Source organism: Pinus tabuliformis, chromosome 5_2 (genome assembly GCF_031772625.1).
Source record: "Pinus tabuliformis cultivar Carrire ecotype Pingquan chromosome 5_2, CPIR1, whole genome shotgun sequence".
Lineage (NCBI taxonomy): Eukaryota > Viridiplantae > Streptophyta > Pinopsida > Pinales > Pinaceae > Pinus > Pinus tabuliformis.
The window spans coordinates 12,023,436-12,051,362 of record NC_142306.1 but is presented as its reverse complement, the minus strand read 5'-3'; the positions used below and the strand labels follow the sequence as shown (position 1 = coordinate 12,051,362).

General features: G+C 34.6%; 1 long non-coding RNA gene across 1 annotated transcript in view; it reads left to right on the top strand.

The window, feature by feature from the left end:
• LOC149157227 (uncharacterized) overlaps positions 1–19,909 on the top strand; it is a 51,326-nt gene extending 31,417 nt beyond the window's left edge. Inside the window, exon 4 of the long non-coding RNA XR_016261984.1 lies at positions 19,477–19,909. This is a non-coding gene — a long non-coding RNA (uncharacterized LOC149157227). The remainder of the gene's footprint in view (positions 1–19,476) is intronic.
• Positions 19,910–27,927: the final 8,018 nt, after the last annotated feature.

Below are 27,927 nucleotides of genomic sequence, written 5' to 3'. Positions count from 1 at the left end.
TCAACATTTCTCTAGGAAAATGCTACATACTTGTACTTAGGAGTCCCTTTTTAAAACATGAATTTTATTTCTTTTCCTCACCATTTCATGTGGCTATGGGCAATGAGGTAGATCAAGGAAAGGGCTAATATGAAAATCATTGAAAACTAAGAAATTTGTTAACAATACAAGGAAAATCTATTTGCAAGCATATTATATGCTAAATAAGTTATGAGAAAATTATGAATACTAACATGATTAACATAGTACTCAAAATATATTCAAGGTCAAGGATAGAACTTGATTGGAACGGATTAAAGAAAGGTTGCAGGTTTTGGTTATAATATCAAGGAACACACATATATTCCAATTAATGGATCAAATGAGGTGGGTTATAATGGCTATAAAATCATTATAGTTCCATATATGTCCATTTTCTTAGTAGTGAATGTGAAAAATAAAAAACTTTATGACCTTACCATGTTGGATTAGGATACTGAGTTGTAGGTCCTAGCTACCAATGAGGACTTAAGATAATAAGCTCTAGAATAATTAGAAAAAGATAAAATTGTATATAGGTATAGAACTAACATAAAAGGGTAGCATGAACATTCGTATATTGGGTTGAAAGAAGAACTTCCAAGCAAGGAAAAATGGGAACGCAATGGTGAGCAGAGAAAATTTTAAGGATGGAAATTTATCTTAAGGATTAGAAACCTTGGCAAATCTTAATATGAAAACTTTAAAATGCTTGGTTATATCTTAGTAAAAGTATTCAAACTTTTAATGATTTTATATAGTCTTTATTATTTTTTTTCGATTTTTAAGTTAAAATAGTTTTTTCTTATAAAATTTGGGGGAACCATTTTTAGGAAAAAAAGGTAATCAACGAACCTTTTTTTTGGAAAAAGCATGAAAACTTAGCCCATCTGCAAATCTTAGACCCTAAAATTTTCCGTGATGGTGAGATACATGGAGAATTTTCTTGCCTTATTAAATAAAAGGCCTTTGTGGAAGAAGGCCTCCCTATATGGAGAGATCTAATATGGGACAAATCACTATCTAATTTCTCATCTACCTTGATATTCTTTCGGAGGAAAAATTCTAGTAATTGGTTTGTACAACCGATTTTCGTGGTAGGAAGCAGATTAGAAATATGGGATTTAGAGCCTTCCATGTCCTTTTTGAGGCATCAAATGTAACTTTTTATTCCAAACATTGTCATCATAGCTTCTAGATGCTTGATGTTGTTGTACACACAGATACATTTCCAATGATGGTGTAAATGTCACCTTTATTGAACCTCATATGTAGAATTTAACTCCCCTACTTGTTTAATTACCTTATTGATCACCATGGAACTGAATAAATTCCATGTTAACCATAATTTCTCACACATGTGTGGCTAGACCCATCTCAAATTTTGAAAATATTATACATGGTTGAAAACCTAACAATAATTTACGGTTGCAGAATCCAGGAACCCTAATATTAAAAATAATCACCCTATCTTTCATATCAGTCCAATAGAAAGAGAGACACTTGCATTCTTGTAGCAATGTACTTGCTCAAGAGTTGAGAAGAGTGCTGAAAAAGGTAACTAGCTTCGGTCTTCAAAATGAAATATGTAATTATGATTTTATGTAATTGATGTAAAGAAGAAAAATATAATTATTTTTGTAATGCTTGTCTCATGCGTTTCATGAGCAAGGAATTTTATTTTAGTTAAGGCTCCCATTTTGAGCCTTTAGGTTTTTTCATAGAATCATAAAGTCTAGGGAGTCAATGTCATGTGTTGAAGACATGTTACATATTGTAAGAAGTAATTTTGAATGTTTCAATAACCCTCGAAGGCCATGTCACAAGCTATTAATCATGTCAGCCTAAGGATGTTTCCTGAATTACATGTCAGCCTAGCATCGATTTCAAGTTAGCTTATATGGATTCAAAAACCACTATTTATAGGTCAACTTGGCCTCATTTGAAAGATAGATTTTTGGTCAAGGTTTGAAGCAAGAAGAAGTGTGAAAAATATCACGAGAGGAGCCTCAATCCAAGTGAAGAAGAAGAGAATAGAAGCTTAGTCAAATTTGGATCTATTTTAGGGTATTTACTATCACATGTGCTAAGAAGAGAGGCACAATCTACTGTAGGAGAAATCGAGAATATTGCAGTCATCTCATGTAACCAAATTAGGCAGAAGAAAATTCAACAAGGAAGTCGATTTGGAGAAAATGGAGTCTACTTATAAGGTAAAGAAAACAAGGCCACAAACTAGGATATGACACTTTCCATGTGCTGCAACTAGGGCTTCTAAAAGAGGCCGAGAATTGCAGGAGGTTGAAATCTGAGGAGTATGCAAGAAGGAAATAAAAGTCATTTGTTTGAGCATCATTGACTCAAGGAAGGAAAGGTCAAGCTAAGAAGCCTTGTCACTTGGTCTTGGAGAGGGAATAGGTTAAGGGTCTTGATCTTGGTATTCATAATTTGAAGTCTCTATAAGAAGGAGAATTAGTTTGGATTTTCCTTTCAAGTTGGAGAGGTTATGGCCTTGGTTGATTGCCTACATTCTTTGTCTCTTTTCTCTTTATTGTTTATGCATTGGTAGCTATTTGATGAAGAATGTGATAATAATAATCTAAGAAAAAAGAAGATCCTAATATAAAAGATAAAAAGCATTCACAAGTAGTTATCAATATAGAAAAATCACCTAATCTTCATCCCCTTGATTTCTCAACATGGTATTAGAGCTAAGGTGATGAAGTCAAGGAACAAAATGTTATCAAGGGACACTCAAGGAGAAAAATCTCGAGAAATACTTCATATAAAATCTAAGAAGATAATCTTGGAGTCAAGATCTACAAAGAAGTATAATAAACCTATATTGAAGAAGAAGTCTACACTGAAAAAGTCTTGGGATCCTCAAGTCATCGTCCCAAGACCTACAAATATTGAAGACTATTCATCCTAGAGAAGCAAGATCTAGGACGTTGTTATAATATTCAATAGTTCTAAGGAAAATTCCTCTCATTGAAGCAAGGACCTGCTGTAGCTACTACAACACCCTCCAAAATGTTTTCTTGTATGCAAATTTTGGAGCCTTTCCTTCTCTTTCCCTTGATTGTTGCGAACACTTAACCTCATTTCACGAGATTTCCCCAAGTTCTTTGGCCCCTTTTTCTTTTTGTATTAATTGTATTCTTTTGGAATGTTTGACTGATATTTCATATTTTCGAACTTTTTCTAGTAGTTTTAAAAGGCGGTGTTTGTGTATACGAGTTTTCCTAGTCATTTAAACACTTGCCCCACTATACACAAAGTCTTGAGAACTTTCGCACAAGTGTCGTCATGGTCTTCCGAAGGTCTATCTCAAGTGTCACACTTGTCACTTCTTGTCATGAGACAATTACATATAGGGTAATGCTTTGTCTTTTTGTTCCATTGGTCTATGTTGTCGTGTCATCAAGCTATGTTAAGTGTGTGATCACAGTTCAAGTTTATCACAAGTCTATCTTCCTCTCACAGTTACCCATTTTCGGAAAATATTTCCGGCCAGGCAACTTAGCTTCACTTAGCCATAGCTAAGTTGTGCACCGTGTAGTCTCATCTGTCATTAATGTGACCTTGTTTCCTGGAGCTACGCAGTGTTCACTTCCTCTCCTCTAGGGATATTGTATTATGTAATCCCATAGCCCAACAACCTTCCTTGACCCCCTGAATTGTGTAGTTGTTATGCATCTGAGATTTCCTTGAACTACACACTTTGAACTTTCAGAATGTGTAGAGATCCCAACTTTAGAATGTGTAGAGAGCCCGACCTCTCTTGGCCTCCAGAACTATACAAATGAGTCCTCTAGTGTCCTTCCCTTAGTTAGAGCTCACTATCCTCAAGAACTTTACAAATTTTCCCTCCATTCATTTTTGCTCCCCAGTCACCCTTACCCTAAAATAAGCACAAATATGACCTCTCTGGGCCTCGTCTTGCACTATTCACTACTTTCTTGAACTGTACAATCCTAACTCTTAGTGGCCTCTGCGTAGTTCTTCTCCCCAGAGGGGACTGTGCTGAAAAGTTCCTCAGTCAAGCCTGAGATGCACTTTGCATAGTCTCAGTGATCAAGCTCTCTCCCTGTCACCTAGATATGCACAATGCATTGTTACTCGGCCCTATCTCCCAACTTGTCACTTGTATCGGGCTCAATATATGCATAATGATGCATCATATTAGCATAGGGATTTTTCAGATTGATGTCATCCTATCATAAGTGAATTTTAGGAATAGGTATACTATCAAGTCACGATGAGATGATGAAGAAGTAGAAGAAGGAGGGATGCATGCCTAAAGAATCACTTGTACTGGAACATGCGAGTGGACCTACCAAGAGAAAGCAAAAGGAACAAAAGTGTGCAATCACCTTCCAAGACCAAAGATCATTAAAGACCCCACATCATCAAGCTATGCGGAGGAGAAGAGAAGGTATATCAAAGAACACATCTATCATTCAGAATCAATAGTGGCTTGACATTACCACATCATCAAGTCATGCCATGTCAGTATTGTCATGTCAAGTCTTGTCATGAGTTATCATATGACATATCACTATTGTGGGCCATGTATATTGTAAATCAAACGTATTGTAAAGTGGAAGTCCAATGGACACACATGAATATGAAGAGTCATGTAAGTTGAACAATCATGAGGCTAGTCAAAGAGTCACAAGGGGTAAGCATCACCCCTTGGTTATATATACCCCTGATTGTATGAGCAAGGGAGTTTTCACCTTGGATCCTCCCGTAAGGCATTAGAGAGATTAGCTAGTTCTCTAAGGAGCAAGGAGTGGCCCTAATGTCCCACTACTGGGGTTAGTTAGGTAGAATGTAAATATTTGTCTTGGAACTTTTGCTTAATAACAGAAGCCTTTTTAGGCCAACATGTTTTTCATGCATGAACTATGGATGTTTGTAAGATTGTTCTGTGAACATTTGTATTTCATGTTTTCTTTCACATGTACTAAGAGAGTTGAACTATTTCGGTCATTTTAGTGCTGATGTTGTTGAGAATGTGTTGTAATGGTTGTTATTGTCATCTCATCCTTGTGGATTATTTCACATGATACTAGGCATATCTTTCTTTTCTTATTAGTTATAATGAGCATCACATCTGCTGCGGAATATTCCGTTGGATGTTAGACAAACATCCCCTTGTTTGTTGGTTCTAACTACTGTCGCATCCACTATGGACTATTTCAGTGGACGTTGGATAGGCTCTTCTAGTTCTTGTGTGTCTCTTCCTAGGTGGTACTATTACCTCTCACTTAGACGCTTACTTTTGTCTCTCCCTGTGCAGTAGAAGAAACTAGACACAGTTGCATTGTACACTCACCAGGTAGACTTCCCTTGCTTTTTGAAGACACTGTTTCTTCACTCTCTTGTGGTAACAGTTAGAGTCAAGGAAAATATCTAAGGATTTGGCAACTAGGCCTTTATACCAGATGGGGCTCCTACACTAAACAATGTGAAGTCTGATTAGGATTTCATATCGGGGAGATCCCTTGAATGTTGGAGGGTCCAACACCATCAACAAGACCTTACCTTTAAAGAATATAATCTAATAAGCATCAAGACATCATCAATAAGTCATCATTGATCATCATCAACAAGGATAACAACATCAAAGGATATGAAGTGATCTCCGTCTTTGTGGGGTCAAGGATCATTCTTGAAGAGAAATACCTTCATCAAGGAGGATATATCTATTAACTATATCATCATCAAAATTTAAGGACACAACAAGTGAAAGAAGCATCTTCACAAGTGAGTATATTTATGTCAGAATCTGTCAAAATATATTCTTGCAAGGAAAACAACATATTGATTAGGGCTTCAAAAAATCTTGCATGGAAGAAGATGACATATTTGAATCTCATTGAAAATGAGGTTATCGATCATGTAAAAGGATCTATCACTCACCAACAAAAGAATATTCTCAAGCACTTGTAAAGTTCATGAAAGAGGAAGTGAGGGCTCAAAGGATTTTGATATAATCCATGAGGGATCCCCTCATTCCATATGTATATAAACTTGACAAATCAAAAGGAATATATGACAAATTGGTAAGGTAATTTTCTGTAAGAACTGCAGGAGAAGTAATCTCTCTAAGGAAAGAACTCTACAAGCTAAGGATATCAAAATAATAAGGAATAGGCTCATACTTTATGAGGATATCTGAAATAATGGATCAACTTCAAGATCTGTGTGAAACAATGTTAGACAAGGAGATGACCAATGCAATATTAAATGCACTGTGAGAGAATTGGGGAAACTTTTGAAGAATGTAACTAGGTTGGGTCTTCATAATTGTATTTGAGTCACAATGAAATGTGCTTATAAAAAAGTAATTTTATTATTATTATGACTTACTAAAGCATGGGTTTCATGCTTGGGTCATTATGTTTTAGGCTAAACTCCCCATTGAGGACTTCTAGGGTTTATACTGAGTCATTAGAGTCATTGTACATTTAATAAGACCCTTCTTGGGCTTTTGAATCATGTAAAAAGAATTATTTTTGAGTCAAAAATGAATTTTGTCACCTCTACACCAGGTTGGCCCTTACTAGTTCAAGTCAACCTACAAGAAGGGAATTCAAACTCAAGAAAAGGGTATATATAAGAGTCGTTCAATTCATTTGAGAGAATATCACTCACACAAGTTTGATCTCCGAGAAGATGCAGCGAAAAGGTACGAAATTGTAGAAGAAGACAAGGAATTGCAGGATCAAAGTTTTGGGGTCATCTCTCTCTCTCACACATGTCAAATTTTCTAGGGAAATGCAACTAGATCAAAGGAATACATCAGGGCCAAAATTCTACTAAAGCTTCTAATTCGAAGTGTTTCTTTAAGGTCAAAGAGTTGTTTCTAGGTTGAAGTGCTTCAAAGTTGAAGTGCTTAAAAGTTGAAGTGTTGATTATAGGTTGAAGTGATAAATTAATGTCAAAGTTATTGGGTTGAAGTTGTTGCATCAAGATCGAAGTTGCAAGGTCAAAATTTTTGCTGCATCAAAGTGCTCTTGTTGCTACTACTATTCTGGGTTGAAGATAGTGCGGGAAGGTTGTCATTTGTAGAAGAAGGAAAGGGTTTACCTAGTGATTGGAGGAAGTCTGTTTCTAGTTCAAGAAGTCTTAGATTGTCTCGTGAAAGTATTGAAGGAAGAGTTGTTGAATGGGTTTTCCCCCAAACTATGGTTTTTTCCTCGCTTTCTGCCTATATCTCGTGTCCCTAATATTGATATGGTTCTGATAATTGCTTGATGAAATAAAGAAGAACACAAAAGATAATAAGTAAATAACAATTACACAGGTAATTATCAAGTATAAGACGATATTTTTTCCTTTCTTATTTTCTAACATGGTATTAGAGCTAAAGTGAAGAAGGAAAAATAGAGTTTTCGGATCTAATTAAAGGAGTCTAAGAAACCTCAAAAATTTGAGCAAGGGTTCATATAAAGAAAGAAGTGTACTACCTTCAATGACAAGGTCTAACACAATAAAGGGAGAGAATGACTTAGAAGGATCATCAAATTACAAGTCATGGAAGAAAATAATTGATCTCATTCTTGAAAAGAATCAAGTCTTAAATTTGGTCAAAGGAAAAGTGAAGAAACCTACCGAAGGATCTTATGATATAGACAATGTGAACTTTAGAGAGTCAGAAATATTGGCTATGACAATGATAGTATAAGGTATAAATGACAATCTTGTCCCATACATTTCCAACATAGATTCTGCTTAAGAAATGTATGAAGCCTTAACAAAATTGTTCATTATCAAGAAAATTGGTCAAGTAGAAAGTCTTGAGAATGAACTAAGAACCACAAAAATGAAAAAAAATGACACTATGGCTTCCGTCTTTGTAAGGATATATAGAATTAGATATGACCTTCAAGACATAGATGAGATTGTACTAGAGAAGGAGCTAATGATTATTACATTATTGGTATTGCCACCTACTTGGAGTTCTTTTGCTTCAAGAATCAATAGTTGGAAAGGAACTCCTTCATTTGAAGAATTATGGAATGCCTGTAGCCAAGAAGAGATGAGAATATCATTAGTAACCAACAATGAAAAAAAGAAAGTTTCAAATTCCTACTCTGCTCATCATAAGAAAGGAAACTTCAAGAATTCAAAAGGGCCAAGAAAGAAGGTAGACATGTCCAAAATAGAATGCTATGAATGCCATAAAATGGGTCACTATAAAAGTGACTGTCTTGACAATCCGAAGGGAACATGGATCAAGCTAGTGTTGCTCAAGGAGGATCTCCAAAGAAGAATACAACTGAAGAATCACATATACGAGACTTACACTAGTAATTCCTTTGCTCTAAGCTTTAGTTGTTTCATTTTTTATTTCTCGTATTTGTAGGTTTAACATATTTTGGAAAAACATTTTTGAATTGGATTTATAAGGTTGTAGGTGTCCCTCAAGTTTGGAGGGATCCCTCACTAACTTCCAAAGATAAGTATCTTACTCCTTGTATTACCTTTTCATTTTTTGTTTCCCTTACTTATCTAACTTTGTTTGTATTAAATAATAATGACATTTCTATTCATATTTTCCTTGTTCAGGAAAGTATTGTTGAATACTCAAGGATTATGGAAGGATGTCTCAGAAGACAAAGCATTGGAATTACAAGGTTTGTTAAGAAACAAAAGGTATGCCTTAGATTATAAGTTTTTCTCTCTTCATGATAAAGGTATATTCATTCTTGATAAACTATTATACATTACTAACATTATTGTGTCTAACTCTCTTGAATCATAAAGATTCTTGATTGGGTGATTCATAATTAGATAAATGTACCCTCCTCATATCTTTGATTATTGTTGTGAAGCCCTAAAACGGTTCTTAAGGGCATGTCCATGATAATATATGAAACCCTCGCCTACTTAGTGTTATTGATGATCTTTAAAGAAAAAAATTTATGCTTTTATGATGTCATGTTTTGGGTTTTAGTATGGTTATGAAAAACATAACTTGTTAGAGTTGAATGGTGATGTCTGAAATCTCAAAACATTTGAAATAATGATAAATTAAGGGTTTTTGTTTCAACCCTAGATATTTAAGGTTTTGTATGGTTTATGAGCAAGACCCGTATTTTAGATAATATCATAGGAATGAAACAGTAGGTGTATTGGGTTTGACTAACATATGTTGTTATGATATGCTTGTGCATGATGATGGAATCCCAGATATATGTGTTGACCTAATTGTTGGTGTTCATATGTCCTAGGGTTTGGAACTAAGCCCTAGTTGAAGTTTGATACTATGGAATGATAGTGTTTGTGAATTCTAGGGTTTTGTAACTAAACCTTAGTTGAAGTTAAATTCTCTAATATATGATGACAGTGTGATAATTTAAGATTTATGAAATATTGTTGAAATCTGAAAATTGAGCTATGATTGGTTTCGATTGTTGAAGCTTAATGGCTCATGTATCAAATCTAGGATCTTGCACTAAATACAATTAGAAATGATAACATATGAATTCAAAAAGTTGTTAGATGCATTGTTGAATTATACTTGTTTGAATTGTTTCTAGGGTTTTCTATACGTCATAAAATAAATTATCAAATTGTTGAAAGAGATGTCACAGCCCTAGATATAATGAGATTGATATCATGTCTAAATTACTAATGTGATTTAGGGTTTGTAGCAAAACCAAGGAAAGAATTTGAAGTATGTGTCTCTTGCTAATTATGAACCCAACTAAGGTTAGATATCTAGTGTCTAAAGTCTAGTGCTTCCATTATTATATGATTCTGATATGGTTAACTTCACGCTTCTATCGATTTGGTTTTACTTTCTATCTAAGTTGTGCAGGTACATAATATCGAAGATAATGAGGATGTTTGTAAGGTTTATAAGCATGAAGAACAAAATTATATGAATGATGGTGGCCATGATAAATGTGATAAGAAGGGTGGAAGGCATGAAATATCTCTCATATTATAGACAAAAATTGATTTCCCTAAGTTAAGAGGGAGACTAGATAGAACAAATCTTCCCAACTTGAGAGGGAGGGCATATTATTGTCATAACTTGAAAGAAGAAATGGAGAATTCACTTTGAGGTATTTTTGAAAGAAGGAAAGCGAGATATGGTTGTAGAATATGTGGCTACATGTGAAGCACAAAAGGAAGATGTATGGTTGAGGAATCTTCTAGATTCATTTGAAATTGCTAGTGTGATAAATTGAAAAGCAACATAAATTTGTCTAAAAGACCCCGAAGTTTTGTTCTTACTTATGTGCATTTGAAGGTTTGCTGCTAGTTAGGGTTTTCTTTGTACACGTAAATCTCTCCAAGGTTTGATAACATGTTTTAGAAGCTTTTTGTTATCAGTCAGTTTGATCCCAAGAAATTTATTACAGATATGTTTGATTGGGAAGTATTTGCTACTGATTGGTATAATCGAGAGTGTTGATACTTTGTGCGTGATACACACTATGTGGGAAGAAATATATGTGTTGATGTAAGGATCCCAAAGTAGGGAGGTTGGCATTGGTCATAGAGCTCTGACGCCAGATACACACCTTGATCCTAGGTTGATGGTTACCAAGTAAGCCTAATTGTACCTGGAGACACTGAAAGCTTTATTCCACCTTAGTTTGACCTGGATAGGTTTTTCTCATCACGAATATATTCTGTGGCACTATGAGTACCTAAATTGTTGGGGGACCTTCAATAGATTGTCTTGGTGAGGAATCTAGTCCATGGAATTGTGGTGCCTAAACTCTTTGTAATTCATATGTTTTGAGATATTCCTTGTATCCTTTATTGGGAATATCTCCCTAGTTAAGAGGGAGTGTTCAACAATGTAACTAGGTTTGATTTTCACAATTGTATTTGAGTCAAAATGAAATGTACTTATACAAAATATTATTATTACGACATATTAAAGCATGGATTTCATGCTTGAGTCATCATGTTTCATGCCACGATCCCCATTTATGACTTCTATGACTTATATTGAGTCATTACAGTCATTGTACATTTAATAAGACACTTCTTGGGCTTTTGACTCATCTAAAAAGAATCATTTTTGAGTCAGAAATGAATTTTGTCACCTCCACAGTAGGTCAGCCCTTACTAGTTCAAGTTGACCTACAAGAAGGGATTTCAAACTCTAGAAAAGGGTATATATAAGAGTATTTCAATTTATTTTAGAGATTATCAATCACAAAACTTCAATCTCCAAGAAGAAGCAACGAAAAAGTGCAAAGTTGTAGAAGAAGACAAGGAATTGCAAGATCGAAGGTTTTTGGGTCATCTCTCTCTCACATGTGTGGAATTTTCTGGGCTACTGCAACTAGATCAAAGTATTGAATCAAGTCAAAAATTATTTTCTTGCTTCTAAGTCGAGGTGTTGCTTCAAGTCAAATTGTTGCTTCTAGGTCTAAGTGTTGCATCTAGGTCGAAGTGCTACATCAAAGTCAAAGTTACTAGGTTGACATTGTTGCACCAAGATCAAAGTTTTGAGGTTGAAATTTCTATTGCATCGAAGTGCTATTGTTGTTGTTGCTACTATAGGTCAAAGACAGTGTTGGAAGATTGTCATTTGCATAAGAAAGAAAGGGTTGACCAGGTGATTCGAGTAAGTCTCTGTCTAGTTAAATAAGTCTTGGATTGTCTCGTGAAACTATTGAAGGAAGAGTTGTTGATTGGGTTTTCCCCAGTTGTTCGCCTACATATGGTGTCCCTAATATTTGTATGATTTTGATAATTTCTTGATGAAGTAAAGAAGAACATAAAAGATAATAAGAAAATAAGAATTAAAGAAGTAATTATCAAGTATAACAAAATATTTTTTCCTTTCTAATTTTCTAACATCAACTTTACTTCAAGTATTTATGGGAAGAAATAAACTACTCCATTCTAGGATCTATGGTCTTTATGCAATATTGAAGAAACTAGGCTGAAGGATGAAACAAATGTGGGATCAAGTGAGAAAAATCAAGCATATATTGTTATCACAAAGAGGAGGAAAGTATGGGAAATTTTATCCTCAGAAAAAGGAGAAGAACCTAGTTAGGGTTCAATGTTATAGATGTCAAGAATAATGGAATTACAAAAGACATTGTCCTAAACTCAAGAAGGACAATAACAAAAGAGGTAGAGAAGAATCCTATATCACCGAAGAAGTGGAGGAAGTTGAAAGGAAGAAGTCCATGAAAGAGGAAATAAAAGATTTGTACTATGATTAAGATAGCCTTCCTCACCTAGTTCTTTTCAAGTACATGTTTTCAAGTTTTCAGTTGTAAGATATTGCTATCGTGAGTCACTAAGGAAAAGGATAGGATGTATCATGGCATCATATAAGCATTAAAAGTAAGAGCTCATGATAATAGAGAAAAGTAGCTGAAATAGAAATCTATGGAAGTCACCTATGGAAAGATATAGCTATTAGTAACCCTACTATAAGCATAAGTGGTACTTATGGTAAAAGGAAACAATCATTTAATACAAAGCTCATCATACATTAGTCAATAGGAAGCATCTACTGGATGAGGATACTATGGATCCTCTATTGGAGTCTTCATCAGAAGGTTCACCAATCAAAAGAAGCAAGGGTTTCATCAAGAATTTCCAATTATGGTAATTAATGGGATGATGGTATGATGACAAAAGAGGTAAAGAAGATCAAGGGATTGAAATTCTTTCAATCAAGGAAGCTGCTAAAGGAAGTTTGGATTACATAAAGGAAAATGAGGTATGCATGCTTGTATTCGATATTGTTGAGTCATGTCATATGGTCACATGTAACATGGATCAATTCTATATCTTAAGAGCATGATCAAAAGAAGGGACCTCCTCCCTTGAAAGGATGGAGGAAGGCATGGGTAACGCATTATATAAATGAAATCAACATAATATTTCCTCATATGAAATATGAGGTGGTTGAAAAATTTGGAGGAGCTATGACTCAAAGTTCCTAGAAGGAAATGTGTGACGAAAGATATGAAGAGATCATGAAATATGAAACTATGGAAAATGAAATAAAAATCTGAGGACTGAGAGATTGGACCAGGATATCTCCATGAACGATATGAATAATGTCATGAAGTCTGAAAAGGAATGATAGCCTTGATGGTATATATATTTTGGAGATGAGCCAATGTGTATACAGGATGCCAATGCAAACTAGAAGATGTCATGATGAAATACCATCACAAAGGTAATTTTAGTTTAATCTTTCATTCCTTATTTTTGAATGATATCTAGAAAGGCTAATGCAGGGTTTCTAAGGGAGGAGTGATGTATATCTTCCACCATTGATGTCCATGTAGGAAGTACGATGAAAGATCCTTAAGGAAACATCGCATGAAGAAGGGATCATTGCATGAATGAAGATCATATATGAAATGATGGATCAATTTTTGATGAAAGTAATAAAAGAGATGACTGACTCATGGATGAAAGTGATGGATGGTATATTCCCTATGAAGAAGTCCCAAAACATGAAGACTCCTGAATAAAGAAAATAATTTCATGACATCGTGAGAAGGAGTTCTTCAATCAGTTGGTTGTCCCATCATCTCCACCTAAAGGGTTGTTGTAGGTCCCTAATCAAAAGGGATCCTGGAAACAAGTTTCTAACTTGGTAGAAACTTGGAAGCAAACTCCTAAGCCAAGAACGACCTTAGGTACATTCCTTCATTGGAATGGGTATGTCCTCCCTAAGTTGAGAGGGAGAGATAGACACATCATTCTTGTCTTCACTAGGGAAGACAGAATGGAAGATTGGGTAAACATGTGGAATCTGATGCTCTTTGAGGATGAGTTAGTGCATCCATGATAAGAGTAGTCATAGAGCACCAATATTCTTTGAGGACTCAGAATCCAAGGTAAGAATAGTCACGGTGGAACACACTCTAACAGAACCCCAACGGGGTATGTTCCGAGAGAGGCAGTGATGAGGGTGTCTATAAATCATTTGTATCGCTCGCATTGAGCTCTGATCTTGTGGAGAGATAGAGCTATTAGTCAAGTCCTTCTTATGTGACAATGCTGGTTGATATGATACTAAATAGACGAGTTACTAATGTGACTCTCCTTATGATAATTCTTGATATTGAAAATGTCCAAGTACCTTGTATGGATTATTAATACCTCCCTAGTTAAGAGAGTCTGTTGAAAAGTGTAACTATGTTCGGTCTTCATAATAACATATGCAATTGTGATTTGATGTAAAGAAGAAAAATAAAATTATTTTTGTAAGGCTTGTCTCATGGGTTTCATGAGAAAGGAATTTTATTTTAGTTAAGCCTCCCATTGTGAGCCTTTAGGTTTCTTCATCAAGTCATAAAGTCTAGGGAGTCAATGACATGTGTTGAAGACATGTTACATATTATAAGAAGTAAATTTGAATATGTGAATAACCCTCCAAGACCTTGTTAGAAATTATTCATCATGTCGGCCTAAGGATGTTTCCAGAATGACATGTTGGCTTAGGTTCCAATTCAAGTCAGCTTGTTATGGATGTACAAACCACTATAAATAGGGCAGTTCAGCCTCATTTGAAAGATAGATTTTTGGTCATGGTCTGAAGCAAGAAGAAGTTCGATAATCTCACAAGATGATCCTCCATCCAAGAAAAGAAGAAGAGACTAGAAGTCGATTCAATTTTGGATATGTTTTAGGGCTATTTATTCTCACACATGCTAAGAAGAGAGGAATCATTTGTTGTAGGAGAAGCCAATAATATTGTAGTTATCTTAGGTCACCAAATTAGGGGAGAAGACAATTCAAGAAAGAAGGCAAGTTAAAGAAAAGGGAGTCTACATATAAAGCGAAGGAAATAAGGGGAAAAACTAGGAGATGAGACTTCCCATGTGTTGCAACTAGGGCTTCTGAAAGAGGCCGAGAATTGCAGGAGGCCAAAATCTGAAGAGTAGCTGAGAAGGAAAGGAAAGTCAATTGTTTGACCATTGTTGACTCAAGGAAGGAAAGGTCAAGCTAAGAAGCCTTGTGACTTGGTCTTGGAGAAGTGAATAGGTCAAGGGTTTTGGTCTTGGTATTCATTAATTAAATCCTCTATAAGAAGAATAAAGCGTTTGGTTTTTCCTCTGAAGTTGGATAGGTTTTGGCCCTTGCCAATCACCTACATTCTGTGACTCTTGTCCCTTTATTGTTTACGCATTTGTAGTTGTTTGATAAATAACATGATAATAATAATGTAAGAAAAGAGAAGATCCCAATTTAAAGAAGTAAAAAGTATTTACCAGCAGTTACCATTATAGAGAAATCATCTAACCTTGATGCCCTAGATTTCTCAACAAAGAGCATCTAGGAGTCATATTTGAAAGCATAGTAGAGGAAGAATAATATCGCGTTGTAGTTATTTATGCCATAACATCACGAGACAATCCAAAGTGATAACATTTCATTTTATATCCATTTTCATAATTAATAAAGAGAAGCATAGTCCTCATGTTATTTTGTTCATTTGTGTGGATGGTTTGCTCAATTTCATATTCTTTCATTTTCATATCTCAAATTATTTTCTTAAATTCAAGCAACAAGCTAGCCACAATAAATTTGAGACGGAGGAAACAAACTTGTATAGTAAAATATTTCAATATAAGACAATATCTTTAATTATGAATTACTCCAATGGAATATCCACAATAGTTTATAGATAATATTCATACATGATAAATTTTCTTTGGTGTATTTACAACATGTTGCATGATCCAAGAATTTGGTTAAGAAGGAAGTTTCATGTTTAGAGGGAATGAGATGATGTCACAAGAAAAAATATTAAACCTTGGAAAGAATCTCAATAATTTATTTTTTGGATTAATGAAGCCTCAACTAAGAGTAATGTATTAAAATAGAGGACAAGTGGAAGAAAGAAGAGAAATATTCAAAACCTATAAAATTAAGTTATTAAGATAGGTGAAATGTGTGATAACTCATAAAAGGAGAAATGGCAAATGAGTGTACGAGACACATGAATAGGCTTATGAAATAGAAACTCAAAGTCACTTTCTCATCATGTTCTTGTGTACCTTTAGAAACTTGGGAGTATCAATATCTAAGTTGTTAGATTTGATATTACATTAAACATCTCTACATGACACTTTGGCGCGCTTCATGAGTTTTAGAGTGCATGATCATACCATAAATGTCTAGTGATGAGTTTGTGCATTAGAGGATTCCCACGATGGACTTGTTAATTTGAGATGCATTACTTAGTGGCTACTTGAACATATATATATATATATATATATATATATATATATATATATGGGAAGGAACGAGCATTTCACTAGCTTGTATTTCTTATGATTCTTATTAGGGATGTGAACAAGTAGACTGTATCACTTGAGCCCACCCTCACGCACTGTCCCCCCCTTCCCCCTCTCTCTCTTATCCTTTTTTTTGTTTTATCTTTCTTTCTATGTTGGTAGGGTTTCTTGAGCTTCTTAGAGTATCTTAAAGAGTAGTGTTAGGTATTCATCCTTAGGTGGTTTGGAGATTAGGGTTTTGAAGTAAAACCATATGTTGTACTTGTGAAGAGAATAATATGAGGATGTCTTAGCTTAGAGCACATGCTTAGAGAGATTCATGATTGTTGGAGCTCCTTGCTTGACCTTTGGTTTTGGAGACCTAGAATATTATACTTAGTCCTTTGATAAAACATTTACATGTACATGAACATCATATTTATACATATTAATAGCTTTTTGAGATATCCAATAATTGTTTAAGTTACATATTTTCTTTCATATATTTATACTTTTCTAGGTTTATAATTTTGAGATTTATATGTTTAGTTGTTTAGACATATGTTAAGAACTAATGGTGAGCTAATTAAATATATTCAAATTGAAGAACATAAAAGTAGATTTGAATTTTCTTTCAAATATGTCATAATTTTTTTTCAAATCTATGTTATGTAACCATAAGATTAATGAATAGGCATATTTTCTCTCAACTTTCCTTGATAATTAAGCTTGCTAGGAGTTGAGATACCATGGACTATTATTCTTACTTTGTTTTTATTTTATAAGAGACCTAAGGAGAAAATATCACAAGTTTAATATCTAGAGGAACTCTAATTAATGAGATGAAACTTCTATTTTTCATTTAAAATGAAATTGAGAAAAAAGATTCCACATAGTATTTAAACATTTCAAAAAATTGTACATAGTATCAAAAAATTCTTGTGGTTAGCTGAAAATGAGGAGCAAAAATTTAATTCAAGGGGATAAAGTAACTCTATGAGCGTTGAAAAATGTTAAGCCTTAACCCTTTTTTTACTTATAATGTTGAATTGATCAATGAGGCAATTAGAACAAAGTTAATGGAAGACAATGGTGAAATGCAACTCTCTATAGTGAAACAGTCGTCCCTCTTGGAAGCTTCGGAGACTCCTCTTTTATCCCGGCGAGGCCAAGGTTGGATTACATATGTAATAACATATTACTTTTCAAAAAATATAAACATTCTCTTAAGAAATAGGATCTAAAACCTAATTAAAGCGTACTAAACCTTAAATACAGATTTTCTAACATTTCTTCATTATTATTCTAACATGCTTTTTTTTAATGTAGAGATGAATTATTTATCATTCAACCAAAATTCTATTTTAATTTCTTGGTTCACCATAAGAATAATAATGCTCTTTTAATGGAGAAATGAATTATTTATCATTCAACAAAAAATCTATTTTAATTTCTTGACTCACCATAAGCCATTCCTTCTCACTCGTGGTAGATATCAATCAAGGGAGTGCATTCTTACTTGAAATATTTTTCCTCTCATTACTTCCCATATCTGCCCATGCATGGTTTTATCTATTTCTATGTCCTAAATATCTATAATATGATCTATTTTGCCTTTAGTAATTTATTTTGAAACATTGAGATGAAGAAAATGTGAGATGATCACTTGCTTAAATAAGAAATATTAGTTCCCTTAAACCCACTCTGGTTTCTTTTTCTCTATTATGTTCTTGAAACATTGAGATGAAAACGTGAGATGATGACTTGGTTAAAAAACCCACTCTGGTTTCTTTTTCTCTATTATGTTCTTGAAACATTGAGATGAAAACGTGAGATGATGACTTGGTTAAATAAGAATTATTAGTTCCCTTAAACCCACTCTGGTTTCTTTTTCTCTGTTATGTTCTTAATCCTTCGTTACCTTCTCAATCATCTAAATCTTCAACAATAAATTTGTCTTTATTGCCTTCTTAGTCATCTAAATCTTCAACAATATATTTGTGACTCAACCGAATACAACCTTCCTCATGAACAATTAAATAACTCTTCAATTGCAGGATACCATTGAATATTCTTTGGTTCTTCATACTCTTGGTCGTCAATAAAACCACGGTCAAAGAAACTTGATAGAAATGTGCCATATGCCACACCAAACTTTATTTGCGCACTTCCTTATTAGCTCAGGTCCCACAAAGCAGTAAACAGTGCTGATACACCTCACATTAGTGCTTCCTCTAGCACTCAACACACAACAAGGTTTGCGCCTCGTCAACATGTAACAATAGCTCCAACGGCTCTCAGCTCAGTAATAATTGCATGCTCAAAAACGCTTTATGTCCTCCACAAAGCCACTGGTTACACGTCAGGTCAGTGCCCAACACACACACAGCGGTTTGATACAAACGAAAATGCAAACAGTCAGGACACAGGTCGCAGAGGATTTTGTGCCTCCTCTAACCAACGTTCTCACTGGATTATCTTGAGAGCTCATCTACCGCACCAAATTTATAATGGACAGGCTTCATGTAACTCCTCAACCACAGTGTTGCAGGGCTCACATGCTCACATGCCCCACACAGCAGGCACCCGTGTGGGGCATCCCACGCAGCATTCAATCCACAACCTTGGACATCAGTTATCCACACAACAATTACGCCACATGGTACTCTCCACATTAGCATAACGCTTTTGGCTATACTGCAATAGCCAGCACAAAGAATCTACCCTTCATCGAACCACAACAAAACTCTCAACAAATCCTTCTTTAATAAAAAAAATGTGTAGTCTAACAATGTTTGCCTAGAAAGTTATGGAAATTCCAGTCATATTTAGAGAAAATCCTGCTAGAATTTTTGTAAATCCAATGTAAATCCAAATTATAGTAGTTTACTTCAAAATTTTAGGTATTTTGGACATTTTTGATGGTGATGAATCCATTTCCACCATCAAAAACACTATTCAAACACTACGTCTACAAGATCTTTTGAATTTGTTTTAGTTAATTCCAGCCACTTTTGGTGTCCCCTGCCATTCCTCCACCTGATTAGACTACTCCTAAAAGAAATATTACATGTTAAAAACAACCAAAATTTAATTTGACATAAAAAACCACATCTTCTACAATCGCATTTATTGCAGCCTCTGAAACGTAAAATTACTAAAACAGTCGAACAGTTCCAAAAGCATTAACAGACACTGCTTTTTTTTCCAGCTTCCAAAGTTTGTGCCTGGGAACTTATGCTTGGTTCTAACTTCTCTTTTCGGCATACTCCTGATCAAGTATATCTGGCGAGTGGCGGCCTCCGTCACGGCAAAGAATGGAGAACTATGTACCATGAGTAACACATGCTAAACACAAGCTTCACTCCTTAGTAGATTAAGCCACAGAGGCTTCAAAGAGATTTGTCTAATAGATCGCTATTGGCTCCACAATATGAATCAGAACTCGTTCTGATAGGCTAGATGCCAAACCATTCCCTTTATGCTACCGGAATGCAGCTCCCATTGCAAACATAACTCTCTGGCTACACCTCTCACCAAAGCTCTCGCTTCAGCTCTGTTACCAAATTAATTTTTGAGAGGCACACCTAAGTGTCTTTCACATCAAATAATGATACAAAAGGAATATAGGAATGAGTTTTGAAGATGGAGAAACTACTTGATTACATAATCAGCTAGGTGGAACAAATCTCTTGACCACACACTATTCTAAGAAGCAATTAGTGGGATAATATCTCTCAGCCAGTTATAAGAAACATTTAGTGGGATAATATCTTTTAATCACTTATATTTAAAAGACTCATAAAAATTATGAATAAGTCCCTTTACTTAAAGAGCATCACACCAAAAATAAGTAGGAATTATATTATATATCACATTTATAATTGAGGGATATGTTTTTTAGTATTTTTAAGTTGCTAATGTTCTTTGGAGGATCTGCATGTTGTAATAGAATGGAAAACAATTTCTTTCTAAGTTACAATGGTTAATTCTAGGACCATAAGATGTATGAATTTACAATTGGTAGGTATGGCATATTTGTAGAGGTAGACAACAAGTGATCTTGTAAGAATTTTCCTTATCAAGAGACAATTTTATCTTTTGGGTTACCTTGAAAGTGTTTGCCCCATGTTTGAGTGGTGCTTAATGAAATTTAGGGTCCATGGTGTATGATCAACTCAAGAGTGGTTTGCAATAGAATTGGGCATGGAAGATGGTCCATGATGGACTTGCATACTAGAGATGTTTTACTTAGTGGTTTCTTGAACTTAATTGTGTTATTTCTTCCCATTTTTCTCTAGGATATTATAGTTCATTTAATAGCTTGGGTGACATCCTTCACTATGGCCACATGGAGAGAGTTCCTTTTTGAAAAGAAACTTTATTAGGATGAGGAACATTACACATATTGGAGGAGGATATAATGATCTAGATAGAGCAAGACATACTCGTTCATGGTTGGTGGCTCCTAGTTCACTCACTAGTTTCTAATTTGTGACATGATTTGTGTAGAGTGAAAGGAGCCATAGGATTACATGGTTTATAAAGATTCCTCACGTTTTTGGAAGTTGTAGGAGCATTGGAAACATTTTATGAAGCAACATTTCAATTGGAGAATTGCTTGTTGACCACACAGCCTTAGAACTTGACATGTGTAGGGTGGTAGTGTAGCACTTAACATGTGAGTTGATACATTTTATTATTTGTTTCTTGTAAGTGCACTAGCCCACATATGTATTACTTTCCTCCTTCACCTCTGATATAAATAGATAAAGGAGAAAGTATTTCACTCACTTACCATCCTTATCCATCTTATGTTAGGTATGTGATCAAGTGTAATGCAGCACTTCCCATATCTTTTTTGGGTCTTCTATTGTCCTTGATATTTCCATCTCTTAGAATTTATAGGGTTTCTTTATATTCCAACAATATGTTGAAGAGTAAGTTATAGTGCCATACTTTGCAAATTTTGAGATTAGAGTTTTTGAATGAAATCCTAAGATTTTCTTGATGAAGAGAAGAAGAGGAGATGCATTTCCTTGAAGAACATGCTTATTAGATCTTCATAATTGAGCAAGGACTTTCTTTGTCTTCCCTAGATAGGTTTTTGGGTAGCTCGGAATTGTACAAGTCTTGTGATAAGATTATAGTTTGTTCATGGAATCTAATTTTACACCTAGTAACTAAATTTTCATATTAGAATATGTATGTGAATTCTAGATTTTATTTTAAATTATTTGTGTTCTTGAGGTGTAGTAATGTCCATCCAAATACATTTTTCTAATTCAACATAAGCTTATGGTGAATGGCTAGGTGATTAAACATTGCAATTACAAAATATATGGGTAGATTTGATTATTATTTTTAAATGATCATAAGTAGTCTTGATATATATTGTATACATTGTAAATTTTTTCTAGAGGATTGAAACTTATTAGACCACATTGCTATATTTTCTTTGATATTACCTAGATGATATCACTTATTAAGAAAAAAAATATTGTATATTGTCATTTTTTTCATAATAGCTCCAAGGCTAAAAATTCATAGGGTTTATATCTTGGAAACCATTAGATAAATATGTAAACACTTTCTCTTTCATTAAAAGTCAAATTGAATGGAAATTTATACATAAAATACAATAGTTTTATATATAGTTTTTGTGGATTCCTAGGGATGATAATGGAAGAAGGCCATGGATTGTTCTAATTTAAGAGTTTTCTATTTAAACTCAATAATATTTTATTTTTATGAATTAAATGAATACAATATAGGAAAAGTATTTTCATAACTATTATTCCTTTCCTCCATTTTAACGACCACTATATAAAATAGAAAACATATCTCTCTATGATGCTTATATATAGCTACTAAAGGATATTTCTAAAAGTTTACTAGTGGGAAAGGAAATTATGGTTTGATATTTCAATTCAAGGACAAAATATTTGCAAAAAAATAAGGTTGTAAAGGGAAGACATCATCTATTGATTGTATAAATTTCTAAACATGACATAAGAAGGAAGCATTACTTTGCAATTTTCGCTCATAAAGAGGACATTACAGTGATAGGTAACATATATGTCTTTTACCAATAAGTAAAAACATGAAGGAAGATTGTGAAATGGCCCATATGCTTGAATTATAAAAGTAGGCTTTAGAAAACCTTGATAGGCATGTGGAAAAACAAGAGAGCATGGTGGAGGGGTTGGGACTAGGGAGTGAAGGATTGCCACCCCACCACCTCTCTTAGCATTAAAGGGGGGGATTGCATGACCATTTACCACCATGTATTTGCACATGTTACAAGCCTCAATTTGCAAGAAAATTAATACTAGAACCTCTACATTCTCGACATTTTCCTACCCAACCTGTTCTTGACTCTCCATTTTATGCTATACATATATCTACTCTATAATGTAGGTGGGTTTTTCGCTTGTGGACCCTAGTCTTCCGGTAATTAAATGATAAAAGTTATAGGACCTATAGATTTTGGCCTCCATAGCCCTTATTCTACAAAAATTACATGATTCTATAGCTCTAGTGCAATCTCAAGGGAGAATATGATGAGAATGTGCTTTCCAATGGCATGGAGGGAAAAACTACTATTAAGCAATGATGGGAGAAAACACACCACCAACAATATAGGGGGTTCGTATTGAAGTCAATTTTCTTAATATAATTAAGATGTTTTTCATCTCCTTCCACTCCAAAAGACACCACCCATTAATTTTCTCTATCCATATACTCCATTGTTAATTCCTTTGGTTATTTTTGGCTCTACTCTCCATACTCCATTCTACCCTATTTCGGTTAACCTCTCATCGGGTCCGAGACCCTCACCACTCTCTAGTTTTTATGAGCTCTATGTTAGATCCTCATTTGGACATGATGCCAAGGAAAATGATGTGCTCACAATGAGAGTATGGGGGTCATGGCTTCTTGAGTAGATCTAGAGCCCAATCCAAAGCCTACCTCAATGATACAATCTTCAACTTTTCTACTCCTCTGAATATTCAAGAAGAAATTAAAAAGTGAGAAGCCTTGTCCACAACTAAGTGTGAGGCTTATTGAAATTCAATCTCAAGTAGTTGGTTGTGTCCGTGACCCTAGCCACACTAGGGGTTGGTGCAAACAATATTTTAACACCATCACCCTTCACTAGAAAATGAGGAATCTACTAGGTCGAGTCCTCAAAGAAAAAGATGACCACCACACCGAGATAATTACATTCCTTAATGAAATGTAAAGGGTTCAATTCCCCATGAACTCTTCCCTTCTTAGTGTAGCTTTCCATCTATCACATATCAAGGGACATCTCTAGTGCAAGCATCAATCTCCAACAAGCTCAGGCACATAGTATCCAACACTAGTAACCTCCCCAACTAATGCAGCATTAAAATCTCCTTTGTTTTATCTTTTGGATTGAGAAAATATTTTTTATTTTCTTAGATATAAAGATGGCCAGTTGCATGTAGCAGATTGTACCTAACATTTTTTCAATGTTCCAAACAAATGTTAGATATAGGATAGCTAAAACTATAGCTATGATTTTGGTTATTTTTATGGAGAAAAGATTGGTAAGATCCCTCCATTGGCACTAGGCAAGTTTCCCTTACAATATGCCATGATATTGAGAAAGAAAAGCTTTGAGATTTCTACGCTAGTTTGATGATATAATAGAAGAAATCTAGTTGACAAAACAAAAGTAGGCTTTTAACAGAAACATTGTTACAAGTGAGTAAGGGGTGATTTCAAGATGAAAAAATATTAGTTAAAAATATCATAATGGTTATTAGGATGAATACTGCAAAGTAATTAAAAAAATTAAATAAGGGGATTATTGAATCAATGAATATGAAAAAAACAAGAGAAATAATGTTATGCCCCTATACTACTAGTGTAACCCCTTATTGTTATTGGTACAACCCCCTTATTATATGGTTGTACCCATGTAGTCCCCATAGAAGCCCACTATTTTTATTATTGTGTCCCATAGAAGCCCACTATTGTTATTATTGTGCCCTTACATTATTATTGTTACGTCGTCTCTGATTATATTATGACCCCTTAGACTCCTATATATAGAAAGGAGGTCTTGTCATTTGTATCATCCAAGAATTGTTCATTTATGTAATGTAAAGGAGGTTTCCCCCTCGAAGAGGCTAAATTCTAAGGCGTTGATCTGTCTTTCCTATCTTTTTCTTGAGCTGGTTTCACAACATTTGGTATTAGAGCTTTGGATTCTAGGATTTCACTGCTCAAAATAGGTCATCGTGGCATTTCCCTATAACTTTTTTTTCTGTGGTGTTTCAGAAGTGAAAAAAAACCATTTGATATGAAATCACATTGAACCTCGGGTCCAAATTCCAGAGATTTTCGCGCTATATTTGCGGAGATATGATCTCAGGAAGTTGGTCTTTTTGCAGACTCGTGAATTACATTCCAAACAGGTGACCTGGGGAAAATATCCATAACTTTATCTCTGAGCATCAGACTGAAATTTCGTAAGAAGGTACAGAAAGAGAACGGACTGCAGTCTCTTGTATATATCTTTCAGAGCCAAAGGTTGAAATAGTGGCATGTGGCATGTCGTACAAGTTCGCTATACTCAACTAGTCTATAATGAGGTCACTATTGGAGATTTGGCATAACTCTTCCTTGGAGAATCCAATTTGGATCAGACTAGTGGCATTGGAAACAGGACACATAGGGCTACTGTAGGTCACAATTTCAGAACTGGAGGAACTGAAATTACAGAGTTATAGACATTTCAAGATCGAGCTCCTAAAATCAAGGAAAGGCGATATGAGGAAGTTTGATGGCAAGGATCCAGTAAATTGGATACTTCAGATGGAGCAATATTTTGATCTACATGGTGTACCACTGTTACAAAAGGTATGTATTGCATCTTCATATTTAGAACCGGATCAATTTTTATGGTATAAAGGGTTTTGTTCTCCTAAACAACTTGTTACATGGTCAATTTTCACAGAGGAAATGATAACAAATTATGAGGATACAAAGAGCAACACCTTCTTTAGAGCAACACCACAACAATTGGAAAGAATAAAAGGGCTTTGTTACATAGTGGAAAGTAAAATTATGGCAACAAGGAAGTCTACCCCTCACAACTATAAAGATGGAAGTGTTGTTTCTCCTAGCCTTCCACAACCTACAAGGGTTACACGACAACAATTGGAAGAAAAAAGAGAAAAAGTGATTTGTTACAATTGTGATAGAAAATTCACTAAAGGTCATAAGTGTTCTGAGAAGAAATTATTTTACATAGAGTATGAAGAGGAGGAAGAAAAGGATCAGGAAAAATTAAAAGAAGAGGATATATGCCAGGAACAAACCCCAGAGAAAGAAGAAATGAATCTCACCATATCTTGTAAAGAATTGACAAGAATTACCACTCCTCAAACTCTCAAGATAGAAGCACATATCAAGAAGAAAAAGGTTCAAGAAGTGAAAGATCATATCGAGAAAGTAGAAATGAATCCAACCATATCTTGTAATGCATTGGTTGGAATTACCACTCCTCAAACTATCAATATAGAAGGAAATATCCAGAAGAAAAATGTTCAATAAGTGAAAGGTCACCTCAAGCATCAAGAAATGAATCCAACCATATCTTGTAAATCATTGGAAGAAATTACCACTCCCCAAACTCTCAATATAGAAGGACATATCAAGAAGAAGAAGGTTCAAACAATGAAATATCACGAAGAAAAGTATCAAGAAACATCAAAAGAAAAGGATACTCACCAAGAACCAACCCCAGAGAAAGAAGAAATGAATTGGACCATATCTTGTAATGCATTCATCGAAATTACCACTCCTCAAACTATGAAGATAGAAGGACATATCAAGAAGAAAAAGGTAATAGTGTTGATTGATTCAAGTAGTACCCATAATTTTATTAATTGTAAGATAGCCAAGGACTTGAATTGCTTCCTAGATCCAACACGAGAGTGTCAAGTGACGGTTGTAAGTGGAGGAACCATAAATTGCTCTCGAAAGTGCCATAATAGCAAGCTATCCATGGGAGAATATTTATTGAATAGCCCAATGTTTTTCGTTCCAATGGGTGGTCCTGATGTTGTACTAGGAGTCGAATGGCTACAATCCTTGGGTACAATAGCTTTTAATTTTCAGGAACTTTTTATGAAATTTTCTTTGGAAGGAAAGGAAGTTGAATTAAGGGGTATCACAGAGAAAGTAGGAAAGATAATCAACTCTAACAGAATGACAAAGCTTCTAAAGAAAGAACAACGAGGCGTAATTACACAATTATGTTCGCTAACTGTTCACACATCGAAATCATGTATTTCTACAGATCTCCAAAAGGTCTTGGACAATCATTCCAAGGTCTTTGAGACTCCCAAAGGTCTCCCACATATTCATGATCATGATCATGCTATTCATTTTATTCCAGGATGTGTTCCTCCAAATGTCAAGCCTTATAGATATCCATATGCCCAAAGGAGTGAAATTAAACATATGGTTGCAGAAATGGTAGAGGTTGGTACAATTATCCAACCAAACTTGATAAACAAAAGAAGGTATGAATGGAAGAATGGTGAAGTAGGGTGGGAACTCATTCAAAAGTTGCCGAATATCCCAGTTCCAACAATATTGCCAGAACTTGACAAGGAAGGAAAAAGCATATTAGAACCTAAAGCATTTATAGAATGGAGTAGTTGACAGCTATGAAATAGATAAATTTCAAAGCATCTCATCAAGTGGAAGAACTTACCTGTTGAATATTTCACATGGAAGAACAATAATTTTATATAGAAGCATCAAGAACTACTCAAGCGTTGAGGACAACACTTTTTCAAGGAGAGGGGCATGTTAGGCCCCTATACTACTAGTGTAAACACTTATTGTTATTAGTACAACCCCCTTATTATATGGTTGTACCCATGTAGTCCCCATAGAAGCCCACTATTGTTATTATTGTGCCCTTACATTATTATTGTTATGTCGGCTGTGATTATATTATGACCCTTTAGACTCCTATATATAGAAAGGAGGTCTTGTCATTTGTATCATCCAAGAATTGTTCATTTATGTAATGTAAAGGAGGTTGCCCCCTCGAAGAGGCTAAATTCTAAGGCATTGATCTATCTTTTCTATCTTTTTCTTGAGCCGGTTTCATAACAAATAAATGACATTTTAACTCATCTGTGAAAAAATTAGGAAACAATTGCAATCACAAATATTTGCAATAGGTGTGATAAATAAGATAAATATGGTTTACAAGATACAAACTCAAGATGATAAGAATTGAAATACATAACCCTAGATTAAGAGTATTATTATGTGAATCATGGATCACATAGGATAATCAATCAAAAAGTTAAGTTATAGGATCAATATGTAGAGCATGTTACCTTTTATTTTGTGTGATTTTAATGGAGGCTGGTCTATTATTGCAAATGCATAAACATACTCCCCAAGGACATATCTATGACTTTAACAAATTTTATGGTTACTAAGAAATGACACTTTTTGAAAGTAAACAAAAGTTAATGGAGATAAATAGCATATTTAATGGTGAAAAATTGGAATTAGATATGTCTTACAACTATATAGAATTTGAATTTAATTATAGTTACAATTGAAAAAAAACGAGTTAAAAGGTAGATAAACCCAA